Source organism: Saccostrea cucullata, unplaced genomic scaffold (assembly GCF_032062105.1).
Source record: "Saccostrea cucullata isolate Sc308-1 unplaced genomic scaffold, CSIRO_AGI_Scuc_v1 ctg284, whole genome shotgun sequence".
Classification (NCBI taxonomy): domain Eukaryota; kingdom Metazoa; phylum Mollusca; class Bivalvia; order Ostreida; family Ostreidae; genus Saccostrea; species Saccostrea cuccullata.
Genome location: NW_026924831.1, coordinates 61,194 through 74,422, shown reverse-complemented (window position 1 = coordinate 74,422; position 13,229 = coordinate 61,194). Strand labels below are relative to the sequence as shown.

General features: G+C 35.1%; 1 pseudogene; it reads left to right on the top strand.

The window, feature by feature from the left end:
* Positions 1-9,425: 9,425 nt before the first annotated feature.
* Positions 9,426-11,194, top strand: LOC134267399 (tripartite motif-containing protein 3-like; annotated as a pseudogene).
* Positions 11,195-13,229: the final 2,035 nt, after the last annotated feature.

Genomic DNA, 13,229 nt, shown 5'->3' with positions numbered 1-13,229 from the left:
AACCAGGCGTAAATTGGCAAGCGAATACTTCATTCTAAAAATGACTGATCTAGTTCCTTTGACCAGCTAATTTTATTTTTAAAAAATCCGTGCTATGGATTTCATTGACAAAGGTAAAATTTGTTTAAAAAAATATTCATTACTCATGTTAATCAATTTAGATTAAACTTTAATCTCGTACCTTCTTTTGCTGTTAACATCTTTCGTGAACTTCAATGCTTTAAAAAATGAAAGAAGTTACCCTAAAAGATTGTCTGCAGAACTGAAGATACTGTGATTTAGCATTAGAATTTCATTATTGTCACCTTAGGAATTTGAGAGAAGGATTTTCAGTCTGATGTCTCTGTCTCACGGTAAAATTACTGATTAACAGGTTTACCATAAATCCGAAAATAGTAATGAGTACCTTGCATGTAACATGAATTAGTTTTAGATCACATGCAATAGAAGCGTACAAAGATCCCGAAAATGCTGACAAATGTAATATTCCCGAGGCAAAGTTTGCATAAAAAAACGGCCTAACAAATGACAGAAAATATCTACACTAAAATACGATCCCAATGTTATATTTGCTAACAATGTAAAAAGTGAAAATAACGAACAGTTTTCGATCTAAAAAAAATAATAAAACAAATCTGTGATGAAGGCAAAAAACACGGTCCCCTAGAGTTCTAGAAGTGAGATCAGGTGCCAAGGAGGAGAAAGAATCCCCTGTTGACTGGTCACATACCACCGTGAGCCAAAAAATACATTGCCTAGTCAAGTCTAGTATAAAACAATGTCGAACATTTATCTTTAAACAGGATCACCCAAAATACGACCCAATGATAGGTTACATGTGCTAACACAGTAATTATAAAGACCCTCAAAAATTTAGTTCATTATTTTTATGTATTTTAATGAGGTTGTTGAGATTCCTGTAGCACCAACTTATAACAGAGTCGCCTGTCGCGATTTAAAAATTGACCGTACTAGAGCCAGTTCTTGAGTAGCGCATAATCTGGGAGAAATTAACACCATAAGCAAATGAAAGTAGAATGTTACAATATAAATAAAGTTGGAGATGGAAAAGCTGAAGTCATCTTGATTGTCATACAATTTAGTTGTTAGTTGGCCCTTGTATTCTCTCTTCTCTATTAAGTCCGCAAAACATCCAGATATGAAACAGAAGTCGCAGACTCTGTAATGTCTTTTATTTCAAGTTCACTTGGATATATTGAGTCGACGTAAGAATGAAAATTACTATCGTTAATTGATAAAAAATCGTCGATATATCTAAATGTCGAATTGAAAGCCACAGCAAGTGAATGTTTTCCTCTTCTCATGTAGAGGCTTTCTGCTTCATAGGAATATAAAAAAAGTCACCTAATAAAGAGCATGATAAGTGTCCAACGGAATTCCAACTGTTTGTTGGAAAACCAAAGACTTCATAATTTTATTTCATTGAGGAACTCTTTCATCCATTAGATATCAACTTCAGAGTACTTGCGCGTTTAATAAGAGTGGCATTATGGAGAAGTAAGTATCCCCTTCGACCAGTTACACCCTTGGTGTTCTTCTTGTCATGAATTGGTCAAAAAAAAATCCTTAGACAATTCAGTGTGTAAAGCATGATCTAACAATTGATATAAAAACGTCAGTCACCATTCGATTTTATGTTAGATTCTACTTGCTTTCAAGGTCATTGTATCAACCATAGAAAAAACAAACTATTGACAAACAAGGTCTAAGGCTTACTGACTTTTTTCACATTAATTTATTCAGCCATTATTTACCTACCTAAAATATATACGAATTTTTCTTTATCCTTTTATCCGATCATGACAAGGAACAGACAGCGGATGTGGCTGGTAGATAGTGGATGCTTACTAATCCTACCTCTAACATTTTGGATGTTTTTGTTTGCTCATCGATATCTTGAAAGATCATGGCGGTATTGCAGCATAAACCGAATTGCGATTATTCGAGAATTACTGATTAAGATAACTTTGATACTTTCATATATGAATGCTGCTTAGTATGTCATTATAATGATTACTAAACTTTGAAAATACTATCTTGGTAACTTTGAAACTTCTATATATTTTCAAATTGGTAAACTATTTTAATTTGAACTTTACTATTGTTTACTATAATAATATTACCACTTGTGAAAATTGTGCAGGTGTGTATAATTTTCATTAAGAAATTAAAAAAAAATCTTTGCAAAACACATCTTTGTAATCTTTATAATGAGTCTAATTATAACAAGAGACCCATGGGCCACATCGCTTACCTGAGCACTTGGCTAGGAAATAAATGTAAAAATTACTTCAGTATTGAGAAGTTTACATGGGGGGTCTGGGATTTTAAACTTCCAACTACCTGATAATCCTCCCATACAACAAATGCCTTTGCTGTTTTTGAGGTAATAATTTTCCTATTTGTTCATCTGAACCCCCCCCCCCTTCACCGTGGCCAAGCCCTATCCATGGGAACCCTCATTTGAACCAGTATGACTTTGTACTACCTGAAGATGCCTCCATATCAATATGATTAAACATGGCTTTTCTGTTCTTAAGAAAAAAATTCCTTAATATTTCTAAGCAAAAACATTGATCCCCAATTGTTGCCAACCCTACCCAAATACTTCTCATTCATGACTTAAACAACACTTGATTCAACACTACGTGAGGATGCTTACAAAAGGATATGATCAATGACCAATCATGCTTTGTGGTTCTTAAAAAGAAGAGTTAAAAAAATCCCGATGTATTCATTCCTATGTAAAACTTTAATCGTCAGTTGTGGTCCCGCCCTACCCTGGGGATCATGTTTTGAAAAAACTTGAATCTAACACTACCTGAAGATGTTTTCACATAAGTTTCATCTTTCCTGGCCCAGTGGTTCTTGAGAAGAGGATTTTCAAAGATTTTTCCTATACATTCCCTTGTAAAACTTTGATCGTCAATTGTGGCCTGGCCCTACCGGGGCATGATTTTGAACAAAATTGAATCTACACTACCTGAGGATGCTTCCTTATAAGTTTAATTTTTACTGGCACAGTGGTTCTGGAGAAAAAAAAATTTAACGATTTTCCTACATAATCCTATGCAAAACTTTGATCGTCAGTTGTGGCCCCTCCCTACCCCTGGGGGTTATGATTTGAACAAATTTGAATCTACACTCCCTGAGGATGTTTTCACACAGGGTTCATCTTTCCAGGCCCAGTAGTTTCTTGAGAAGAACATTTTAAAAGATTTTTCTTATATATTCCTATGTTAATCTTTGATCGTCAGTTGTGGCCCGGCCCTCACCCCGGGGGTCATGATTTTAAAAAAGCTTCTACACTACCAGAGAATGCTTCCATATAAGTTTAATTTTTACCGGCCCAGTGGTTCTGGAGAAGATGATACAAAAATACTATGTATTCCTGTGTTAAACTTTGATCAGCCATTGTGGTCCCGCCCTACCCCCGGGGGTCATGATTTGTGAAAAATTGAATTTACACTACCTGAGGACGCTTTTACATGAGGTTCATCTTTCCTGGCCCAGTGGTTCTGGAAAAGAAGATATTTAAAGATTTTTCCTATATATTCCCATGTAAAACTTTGATCAGCCATTGTGGCCCCGCCCTACCCCCGGGGGTACTGATTTTAACAAATTTGAATCTACACTACCTGAGGATGCTTCCACTTGAGTTTCATCTTTCCTAGCCCAGTTGCTCTGGAGAAGAAGATTTTTTAAGTTTTTTTCTTTATATTCCTATGTTAACCTGTGATAGGCCATTGTGGCCCTGCCCTACTCCCTGGGGTCCTGATTTAACAAACCTGAATCTACAATACCTGAGGATATGAGTTTCATCTTTCCTGGCTCAATGGTTCTGGAGAAGAAGATTTTTTAAAAGATGCCATTTATTTTTCATTAATTCATAATTATCTCCCCTTGGAAGAGGGCTTGAGCCCATTTACTTAAGGATACTTTGTGGCAAGTTTGGTTGAAATTGGCCCAGTGGTTCTTGAGAAGAAGATGAAAATGTGAAAAGTTTACGACTACAACGACAAACAACGGACAAATTTTGATCAGAAAAGCTTACTTGAGCCTTCGGCTCAGCTGAGCTAAAAAAAAGCACACAGTATACATGTACACATTTTATATTCAACAGATATACTTCTGGTCATATCTCTAGTTCTCCCTCTAATCAGACATGACGATATTAACATTTTTAAAAAAAAATATTATAAAAGAGCGAAAACGAAAAGGTTGTGCATATTAGAATTGACTAAGCTCTGCGGTTGAATTAGCTATATCAGTTTAGCCTTATATTGCACCTTGATTAACTATTATATTCAATCATACCGTTTTCTGAAATGTGTAGTTTTTAGCTCACCTGAGCCGGAGGCTCAAGTGAGCTTTTCTGATCAAAATTTTTCCGTTGTCTGACGTCGTTGTTATCGTTGTCGTCGTCGTTGTTGTTGTAAACTTTTCACATTTTCATCTTCTTCTCCACTGGGCCGATTTCATCCAAACTTGCTACAAAGTATCCTTGGGTAAAGGGAATTCAAGTTTGTTGAAATGAGGGCCATGCCCTTTTCTAAGGGGAGATAATTATGAATTAGAGAAAAATTAATGGCATTTTAAAAAAAATCTTCTCCTCAAGAACTACTAGGCCAGGAGAGATGAAACTATTGTGGAATCATCCTCAGGTAGTATAGATTCAATTTTGTTCAAATCATGACCCCGGGGAAAGGGTGGGGCCAAAATGGCCAATCAAAGTTTTACAGAGGAGTAATATTATAAGACAAATCTTTAAAAATCTTCTTCTCAAGAACAACTTAGCCAGGAAAGATGAAACTCATGTGGAATCATCCTCAGGTAGTATAGATTCAAGTTTGTTCAAATCATGACCCCCAGGGGTAGGGTGGGGCCAAAACGGCCGATCAAAGTTTTACATACGAATATATAGGAAAAATCTTTAAAAATATTCCTCTCAAGAACCACTTGGCCAGGAAAGATAAAACTCATGTGGAAGCATTCACTAGGGTGGGGCCAAAATGGCCGACCAAAGTTTTACATAGGAATATATACTCAGTATAGGGAAACCTTTTAAAATCTTCTTTTCAAGTACTTCAAAGCCATAATTAGTAATATTTATATGGAATCATCTTCAGGTAGTGTATATTCTAGTTCGTTCAAACCATGATCCCCTGGGGGGTTAAAATCAACCCCCCAACCTCCGTTAACTTTCAGTTCTGATCTGATATGTGCTTTTTCCTAGCCGATGTGCTCAGGTGAGCGCTGTGGCCCCTGGGCCTCTTGTTTCAACATGGATACATGTCATACATTTTGGAAAACAGCTTTTTAGAAACTGTAACCCTTTGCAAATACTTGTGAATCATACGTTTTTAGCTCATTTGAGCTTTTTCTGGTTTCCTGATCACGTTTTGTCTGTCGTCCATCTGTTTGTCTGCAAACTTTACACATTTTCAACTTCTTCTTTAGAACCACTGGGCCGATTTCAACCAATGTACATAGAAATATGCAAGGGAATTTTTCCATCATAAATCTTCTTCTTAAGAACAGCAAGGGCATTTATTGTCCCCTTTTTTTTGCAAAAGGTAGGACTTTATATCTCATTTGTTTGTCAGTCTGTCACAAAAATTTAACACTTGGTCATCATGGTCATATATATACAGTACTTTCATATTAAACATGTGTATTAGTATTTACCTGTGAGAATACCATTCTAAAAGCACTATGATTTTTTTTACCCTTTCTTGACCCTGTAGTTTGACCTACTTTCAAAACAAAATAAATTGTTTTAAATTGATCATTTTGAAAGAGAAAAGATGCGGCATTCATATTATACATGCATGTAAATTACCTGTGATAAGACCTTTCCAAATGTATCATGAATTTTGACTCTGTGACCTAGACCTTGACCTTTAAGTTTAACTTACTTTTCAAAAATGTTGTATTTCCGCATAACTTTTGATTGAGAAGAGATATGACTTTCACATTTGACGTGTACATTACCCATAACAAGCTGTTTCCCAAAATGCTTTGATTTTTTACCCCTTGACTTTGATTGATTGAATGTTGTTTAACGTCCCTCTCGAGAATTTTTTCACTCATATGGAGACGCCACCACTTGCCGGTGGAGAGCTACATATTTTGTCTAGTGCTTGGCACTCAGGGCCTTTGAGCAGTGAGGGATCTTTTTCGTGCCAGCACCTTCTGCGACACGGGGGCCTCGGTTTATACGGTCTCATCCGAAGGACCGGTCTCCACGTCTCACAGTGGGATTGAACCCGCGACGCAAGGATTGACTCCTTACTTCGCGACTCTAGAGCAGACGCTCTAACCACTGCATCACGCGGTCGACCCTTGACTTTGATGTTTTATCTAAATTTTAAAAGGGTTGAACTCTCCCAAAATGATTAGGATACTGTGTAAAATGTAAGAGGAGTTCAGGGATGACAAGTGTGAAAGACGCACGGACGGATATGAGAAACATCAATATTAGAGGAGTTCAGGGAAGACGGGGCTTTTGCATAAAAAAAAAAAAACAGGGGGAAAATGAAAATTCCGAAACCATACTGCATATGAACATGACACCACCAACCATCTCCCAAATGATGAATAGGTTATTGTGTAAAATGTAGGAGGAGTTCAGGGAATAAGGGGCTTTTTGCATTAAAAAAAAAACGTCGTTTTTCGACCCCCATTTGACACCCTGGGCAAATTGAAAATTCTGAAAACTACTCCCATGGGTCATGATTTAAGGTATCTGATCCATAATAGCCTCAGATTCAATAAATTTGAATGCATCACAGATATATATTGGCTGACTACTCAGTATATGTAGATATACTCTTCATCTTTTAGTCTCAATATGTAAGAGCAGAATGTATCCTAATTTTTGACCTTGACCCGTCCTTGAAGAGTTATCCCCCTTTGCTTTTAATTGATAACATTCATTTGAAAAAATATATCTTGTAAAAAAAAATTCAATCGCTTTTCTATTCTTAATCATTAATTAATGCATTTTGTATTTTCTTGATTATCTCTCTTTGGAAGGGGGCTTAACCCTTTCCTTTAACAAGATTTCAACTGACCTTCGCCCAAGAATGCTTTGTACCAACTTAGTTTAAAACTGGCACAGTGATTCTTGAGAAGAAGTTGAAAATGTGAAAAGTTTACAGGCGGAGGCACAATAGGTGACGAGAAAAGCTCAACTGAGCTTTCAGTTCAGGTGAGCAAACAAAGTGGGTCCAATACACCCTCCAATCTTCATTTGTGGTGATACAATAACTAATCTAATTACAGTACGTGTTCATTATTTGGCATATTCAAACTTTACTGCAATCATTAGATATGGAGTTGTTTACATAATCATGAATTAACGCTACACATGTTCGTGCCGTATATTCTGTCTATACATGAATTCTTAGCGATATTCATGAATTAGCACATCCTCGTCTGCGCCAAAGCCGCTAAAATATGAAGCCCGCTTTTTTAAGTACACATAAAGTATGTGATTCCTATTTAAACCTCTCTACACCAACAGATAGATAATTCAGTATTTAAATCACATGACCCGGTAGACAGGTTAACATATAGAGTGAAGACCAGGAAGTAAATTGTAATATATGGCATATTCATACAGGGAGGCCATGTTGGATTTAGAGGTGAGATGACATAACATTTAGTAGATCTTTACAAGATAATTAGGATGAGACAGATGTGGCAATTATATAACATCACAAGGCAATTTACTCTGTCATTGATGATATTAAGTTTAGTAAAAATATATTGCTTGAAATACATTGGTCCATATTATGTACCGTAGATTACCTTTGAATAAATTGCTACAAAATATAGGCCTATATTAAAATTTTTAAACAATATGTTCAGAGTATATGTTTAACATCATCAACTTCAATTGAAATTAATGTAATTAATGTTTTCCTTATTATGTATGCTGATGATACTGTTAAATTAGCAGAAACACCCGAAGCGTTACAACAAATACTTGACTCTTCGCGTAACTATTGCAAGAAATTGAATCTAACTGTAAATGTAGATAAAACTAAAATAATGGTTTATAGAAATGGAGGAAAAATAAAAGAAAATGAGTAGCGGTTTTACGACAAAAGAATTAGAAATAGTAAATGAGTTTAATTATCTTGGACGAAAGACTCTTTTTAGCATTCATAGTAAACTTACTATTTTAATGTTCAAACAAAATGCTCTGTTTTCGACACCGATGTCAATAGTATACTTTTATATGCCTCGGAAGTATTGGGTTTTAACAAAGGAATTGATATCGAAAAAGTTCAAATTATGTTCTGTAAAAAAAAAAAAAAAAATCGGATTAAAAAGAATGCTAGCAATAAGCTTCTTTATCATGAACTTGGTAGATTTCCATGTCATATATTAAAGAAAATAAAAATAATGAAATATTGGTTAAGGTTAAGAGAAAGAGAAAATTGTATCCTTAAGACGTGTTATGAAAAAATGGTAAATGACGAATGGATTGTAAATATTAAAACAGAACTGGAGAGATTAGGATTAGATTTCTTGATGCACACAAATCATAATGATAAATATGTTATTGATCTTATTGAACAAAATGAAAAATATTTACATCCAATAATTAAGATCAGAAATCGACATTATGCCAAAATCTAATTTGTACAAATATCAGATACACATTGCCTTCAATATTACTTTAACAAATCTTTTTGTAAAAATCGAGAAATAACTTCAAAGTTTAGGATGTCTGATCACAACTTATATATTGAAAAGGATAGATACACGAATAATTAATAGAAATGAAAGAAAATGCATATTGTGTACTCTAAATGAAATAAAATATGAATTTCATTTCATTTTACAATGTCCAACATATGAAAATTTAAGGTTGAAATATATTAAAAAATATTATTACCAAAATAGTAGTGTATATGAATTAATACAATTACTAACTGCTCAAAATGTAAGGGAATTAAGAAGTCTGGGGAATATTTTAAGAGAAGCATATCATTTATAGGAAAGTAAAATAATTTGTTATAATAATGATTAACATTGATTTACTATTATGATATTACAATAATATATATGTATAGACATGCACATTTATCAATGATTGTGTAAATACATTGTAATATATGTTTACATGGCAATTTCATATTGTATGTAATTAATACGTTAATCTGGTGTATCTGTTGATACAAGAAATGAAAGAATTGAACTGTGAGCAGTGATCAACAATTAACATTTCCCCGCTGTCATTTTCAAACTGTACGTGTAACTGTCTCAAAAAACTTCTTTAATTCTTGTTCTGTTAAGAATTGCTTTTAAAAAACTTCCTTATTCATTTGATCCAAGTCTCCATTAATTTTAATTACAGGGTCATCTAATAATTAACCAGAATCCCAGTGATGGACCCCCTGGACAGAGCTCAAGTACTCCTCCTCTGTGACCTGTGTCAAGGAGCAGCATTACAGAGTCACTGTGAACTTTGTCAGATTAACCTGTGTAAAACCTGTGTAGGGGAGCATCTGTCTGATTCATCCAAAAGACACAATGTTGTACCATACAAACACAGGACTGCTACTCCTAACTTCCCAAAATGTCCAAACCACACAGATAAACATTGTGAACTTTACTGTGACAAATGTGATATTCCTGTCTGTTCTACCTGCCTCTCCTCTGGGAAACATAAAGGGCACGATTTATCTGATGCTCTACAGAAACTAAGTTCAAAAACAAATGATTTACAAAAAGATTTAAAAGAATTAGAGGAAAAAATCTATCCTAAATACAAAGAAATTACATTAGAATTAAACTCTGAAAAAATCAACTTGAAAAAATATTGTGAGATACTGACAACAGCGGTTACCCGTCAAGGAGAAGACTGGCACAGAGAAATTAACATCATTGTCAACAAACAAATATCTGAAATTGATGAGATGAAATCTAAATACCTTACTGCTCTAAATAAACAGGAAAAGGAAATTAAAAAGATTATTCCTGATATAAAACAGAGCATACTTGATCTGAAGGAAATACTAGACTCTAATGATGTCTCTCTAATAACTTCTGCATATAAATCCAGGAATGATGAATTCAAAAGTTTACCTCCTAAAGTCAATGTTTTATTGCCTAGTTTCTCTCCACAACTAATCAACAGAGAAAAACTCCAACAAATGTTTGGTTCACTGTCAGAATTATCCATTCCAATAGAGGAACATGGCTACACAATGGAGACACCAACAGGTGTATCCTGTCCTCCTGTCAAACCATTGCTAGATGAACCAAAGCTCATCAACACCATAAACACTTGGTATAGTTCACTACTCAGTGTAACCTGTCAGAGTGATGAAAAAATCTGGACAAGTGGAGATGACGAAATCATGAAACTCTACAACCTCCAAGGCAAATTACTGAAATCAATCCAAACCAAGTCAGGACACTGGCCATGTGACATAGCAGTGACAAGGAGTGGAGATCTAGTTTATACTGATCGTGATACAAGAACTGTAAACATAGTGAAGAATGACCAGATACAGGAAGTGATCAGACTATGGGGCAGGGGGTGGATACCCTACAACATCTGTAGTACCTCCTCTGATGACCTCTTGGTTACCATGGTCAGTGATGATTATAAACAATCAAAAGTTGTCCGTTACTCTGGATCCAAAGAGAAACAAACCATTCAGTTTAATAGTGAAGGTAAACCTCTGTATTCTTCTGGTTCATACGGTAAATACATAAGCGAACAGAAACCTGGATATCTGTGTGGCTGACCATGATGCCAAATCCGTAGTGGTGGTTAACCAGGCAGGAAAACTACGATTTAGATACACTGGTCATCCCTCTAGTACCAAGGGATTATTTGATCCACGCGGCATCACAACAGACAGCCAAAACCAGATCCTGACATCAGACTTTGACAACAACTGTATCCACATCCTAGATCAGGGCGGAAATTTCCTCTGTTACATTGATAACTGTGATCTAAAGTATCCATGGGGTTTATGTGTAGACAGTAGAGATAACCTCTTTGTGACTGAGTGCCGTGAAAGTGGTAAAGTGAAGAAAATCAAATACAGGTTACTCCACTTATATTAAAATCGCTTACTGTAAAGTGACATATTATCAAAGGATCACATGTTCGTGGTTTAAGGAAAATAAAATGATTCATGGTGATTTGATTTCGCTCAGTGCCCAATTGCTCAGTAGTAATATACCCAGTATGTGAAAAAATACATTTCGTGGTGGACATAAATTCGTGGGTCTCTTCATGCCTTGAAAAAAAACGAAAATTAACCCCCACAAGAATTTGTGATTTAACATATTTTGAAATTCCGCTTATTTTCAAATAAATATAAATCCCCAGTTTTAGCCTCTCATTTTCTTTGCAGTAAAATCAAGTTATATTGAAATATTGCTTATAATGAAGCCACTGATAGGTCCCCAGAGATGATAATGAGTTGTTTTCATTATTACAAGGAAGAATATGGAGATAACGAAGAGTATTCAGTGTCAAAGTCCATAAAACAATACAAAATAGAAGCAGAACAAACACGGACCTCTGAAACATCAGAGGTTGGATTAGGTGCCATGGAGGAGTGAGCATCCCCTAGTGACCAGTGAAACCCGCCGTGTGCTCTTTGTCATGTTCGGGAAATAACGAAAAAAATCCGTGATCATTTAGGGTATAAATAATGGACTAACAATAAGTATGAAAAACGTCAGTCAGCATTTTACTCTATGATAAATTGTATTTGCCGACAAGGCCATTGTATCGACCATAGAACTTAAGAAATGATTACTTTAAACGATACTGCATATTCTTGTTTAATCAACTTGCTTGTCAATATTTTACCTCGTTTTAGGTATTGTTCATGCATACGTAGAGCATGCTCTTGATTATCAAATCAACTGAGTATACTCCGTATGCAGGTGATGAAGGTATATTGCTGCATGGGTAAAAGAAGGGGACATTATTTGAACAAACTTGAATCAACATTATGTGAGGATGTTTTCACATAAGTTTTCTCTTTCCTGGCACAATGATTCTTGAAAGGAAGATTTTAAAAGATTTCTCCTATATATTCCTATGTAAAACATTGATAGTCAATTGTTACCTCGCCCTACCGTCGGGGGTTATGGTTTTAACAAACCTGAATCTGCACTACTGAGGATGCTTTCACATGAGTTTCACTTTTCCTGGCCCAGTGGTTCTTGAGTAGAAGATTTTTAATTTTTTTTTCCTATACCCGGTATATTCCTATGTAAATCTTTGATCGTCGACTGTGGGCAAAGTTTGCATAAAAACAATGGCCTTACAATTGGCATGAAATACGTAAGCTAAAGTTAGATACAATGAAAGGATATGCTAGTATTTGGTAACAAGGTAAAAAGTGAAAATAACGAACAATTTTCGATCTAAAAAAAAAATAAAGCAAATCTATTATGACGGCACAAAACACGGACCCCTAGGAATTCCAGAAGTGGGATCAGGTGCCCATGAGGAGAAAGCATCCCCTGTTGACCGGTCACATACCGCCGTGAGCCAAAAAATACATTGCCTAGTCAAGTCTAGTATAAAACAATGCCTAACATTTATCATAAAACAAGAACACCCAAAATATGACCCAATGATAGGTTATACAGTGGCTGGAACGTTATTGTTGACAACTTACACGAACGATCACGTTACACGCACGATCCCGCACGATTAACGCACGATTAAACCTGTTACACGAACAATCTTTCACGTTCACGATTCTACACGTTAAACGATCTTACAGATTGCTAACGCAAACGCACGATTATTCACCCAAAATAGTTCATATTATTTAGGAATCTATATTTCCAAAACGAAATACGGCTTTATATTGATTTTAGATTTAAAGAATTATCAATAAATATATTATATCATCGACTTTGAAAAAAAAAAACAGAAATTGGTATTTCTGGTACTAAATACATGTAAGATTTTTTTTTATTATTTTAGATAATAAATAATTATTTAGATAATTCTCCGACATAAGAAAACGGATGTTTTTGTTCTATCAGAAGATAGTAGTGGGTGGACCGTAAAATTTGATTGAATTGGATTTCATAAGATGTAGAATGGGGGATACAATTGGGAAAAAATGGCAGCATGGAATGACTTAACTTAAAAATTATATCTATATGTTTTCATTACTTCAAAATGTTTATGAATCTCTAAA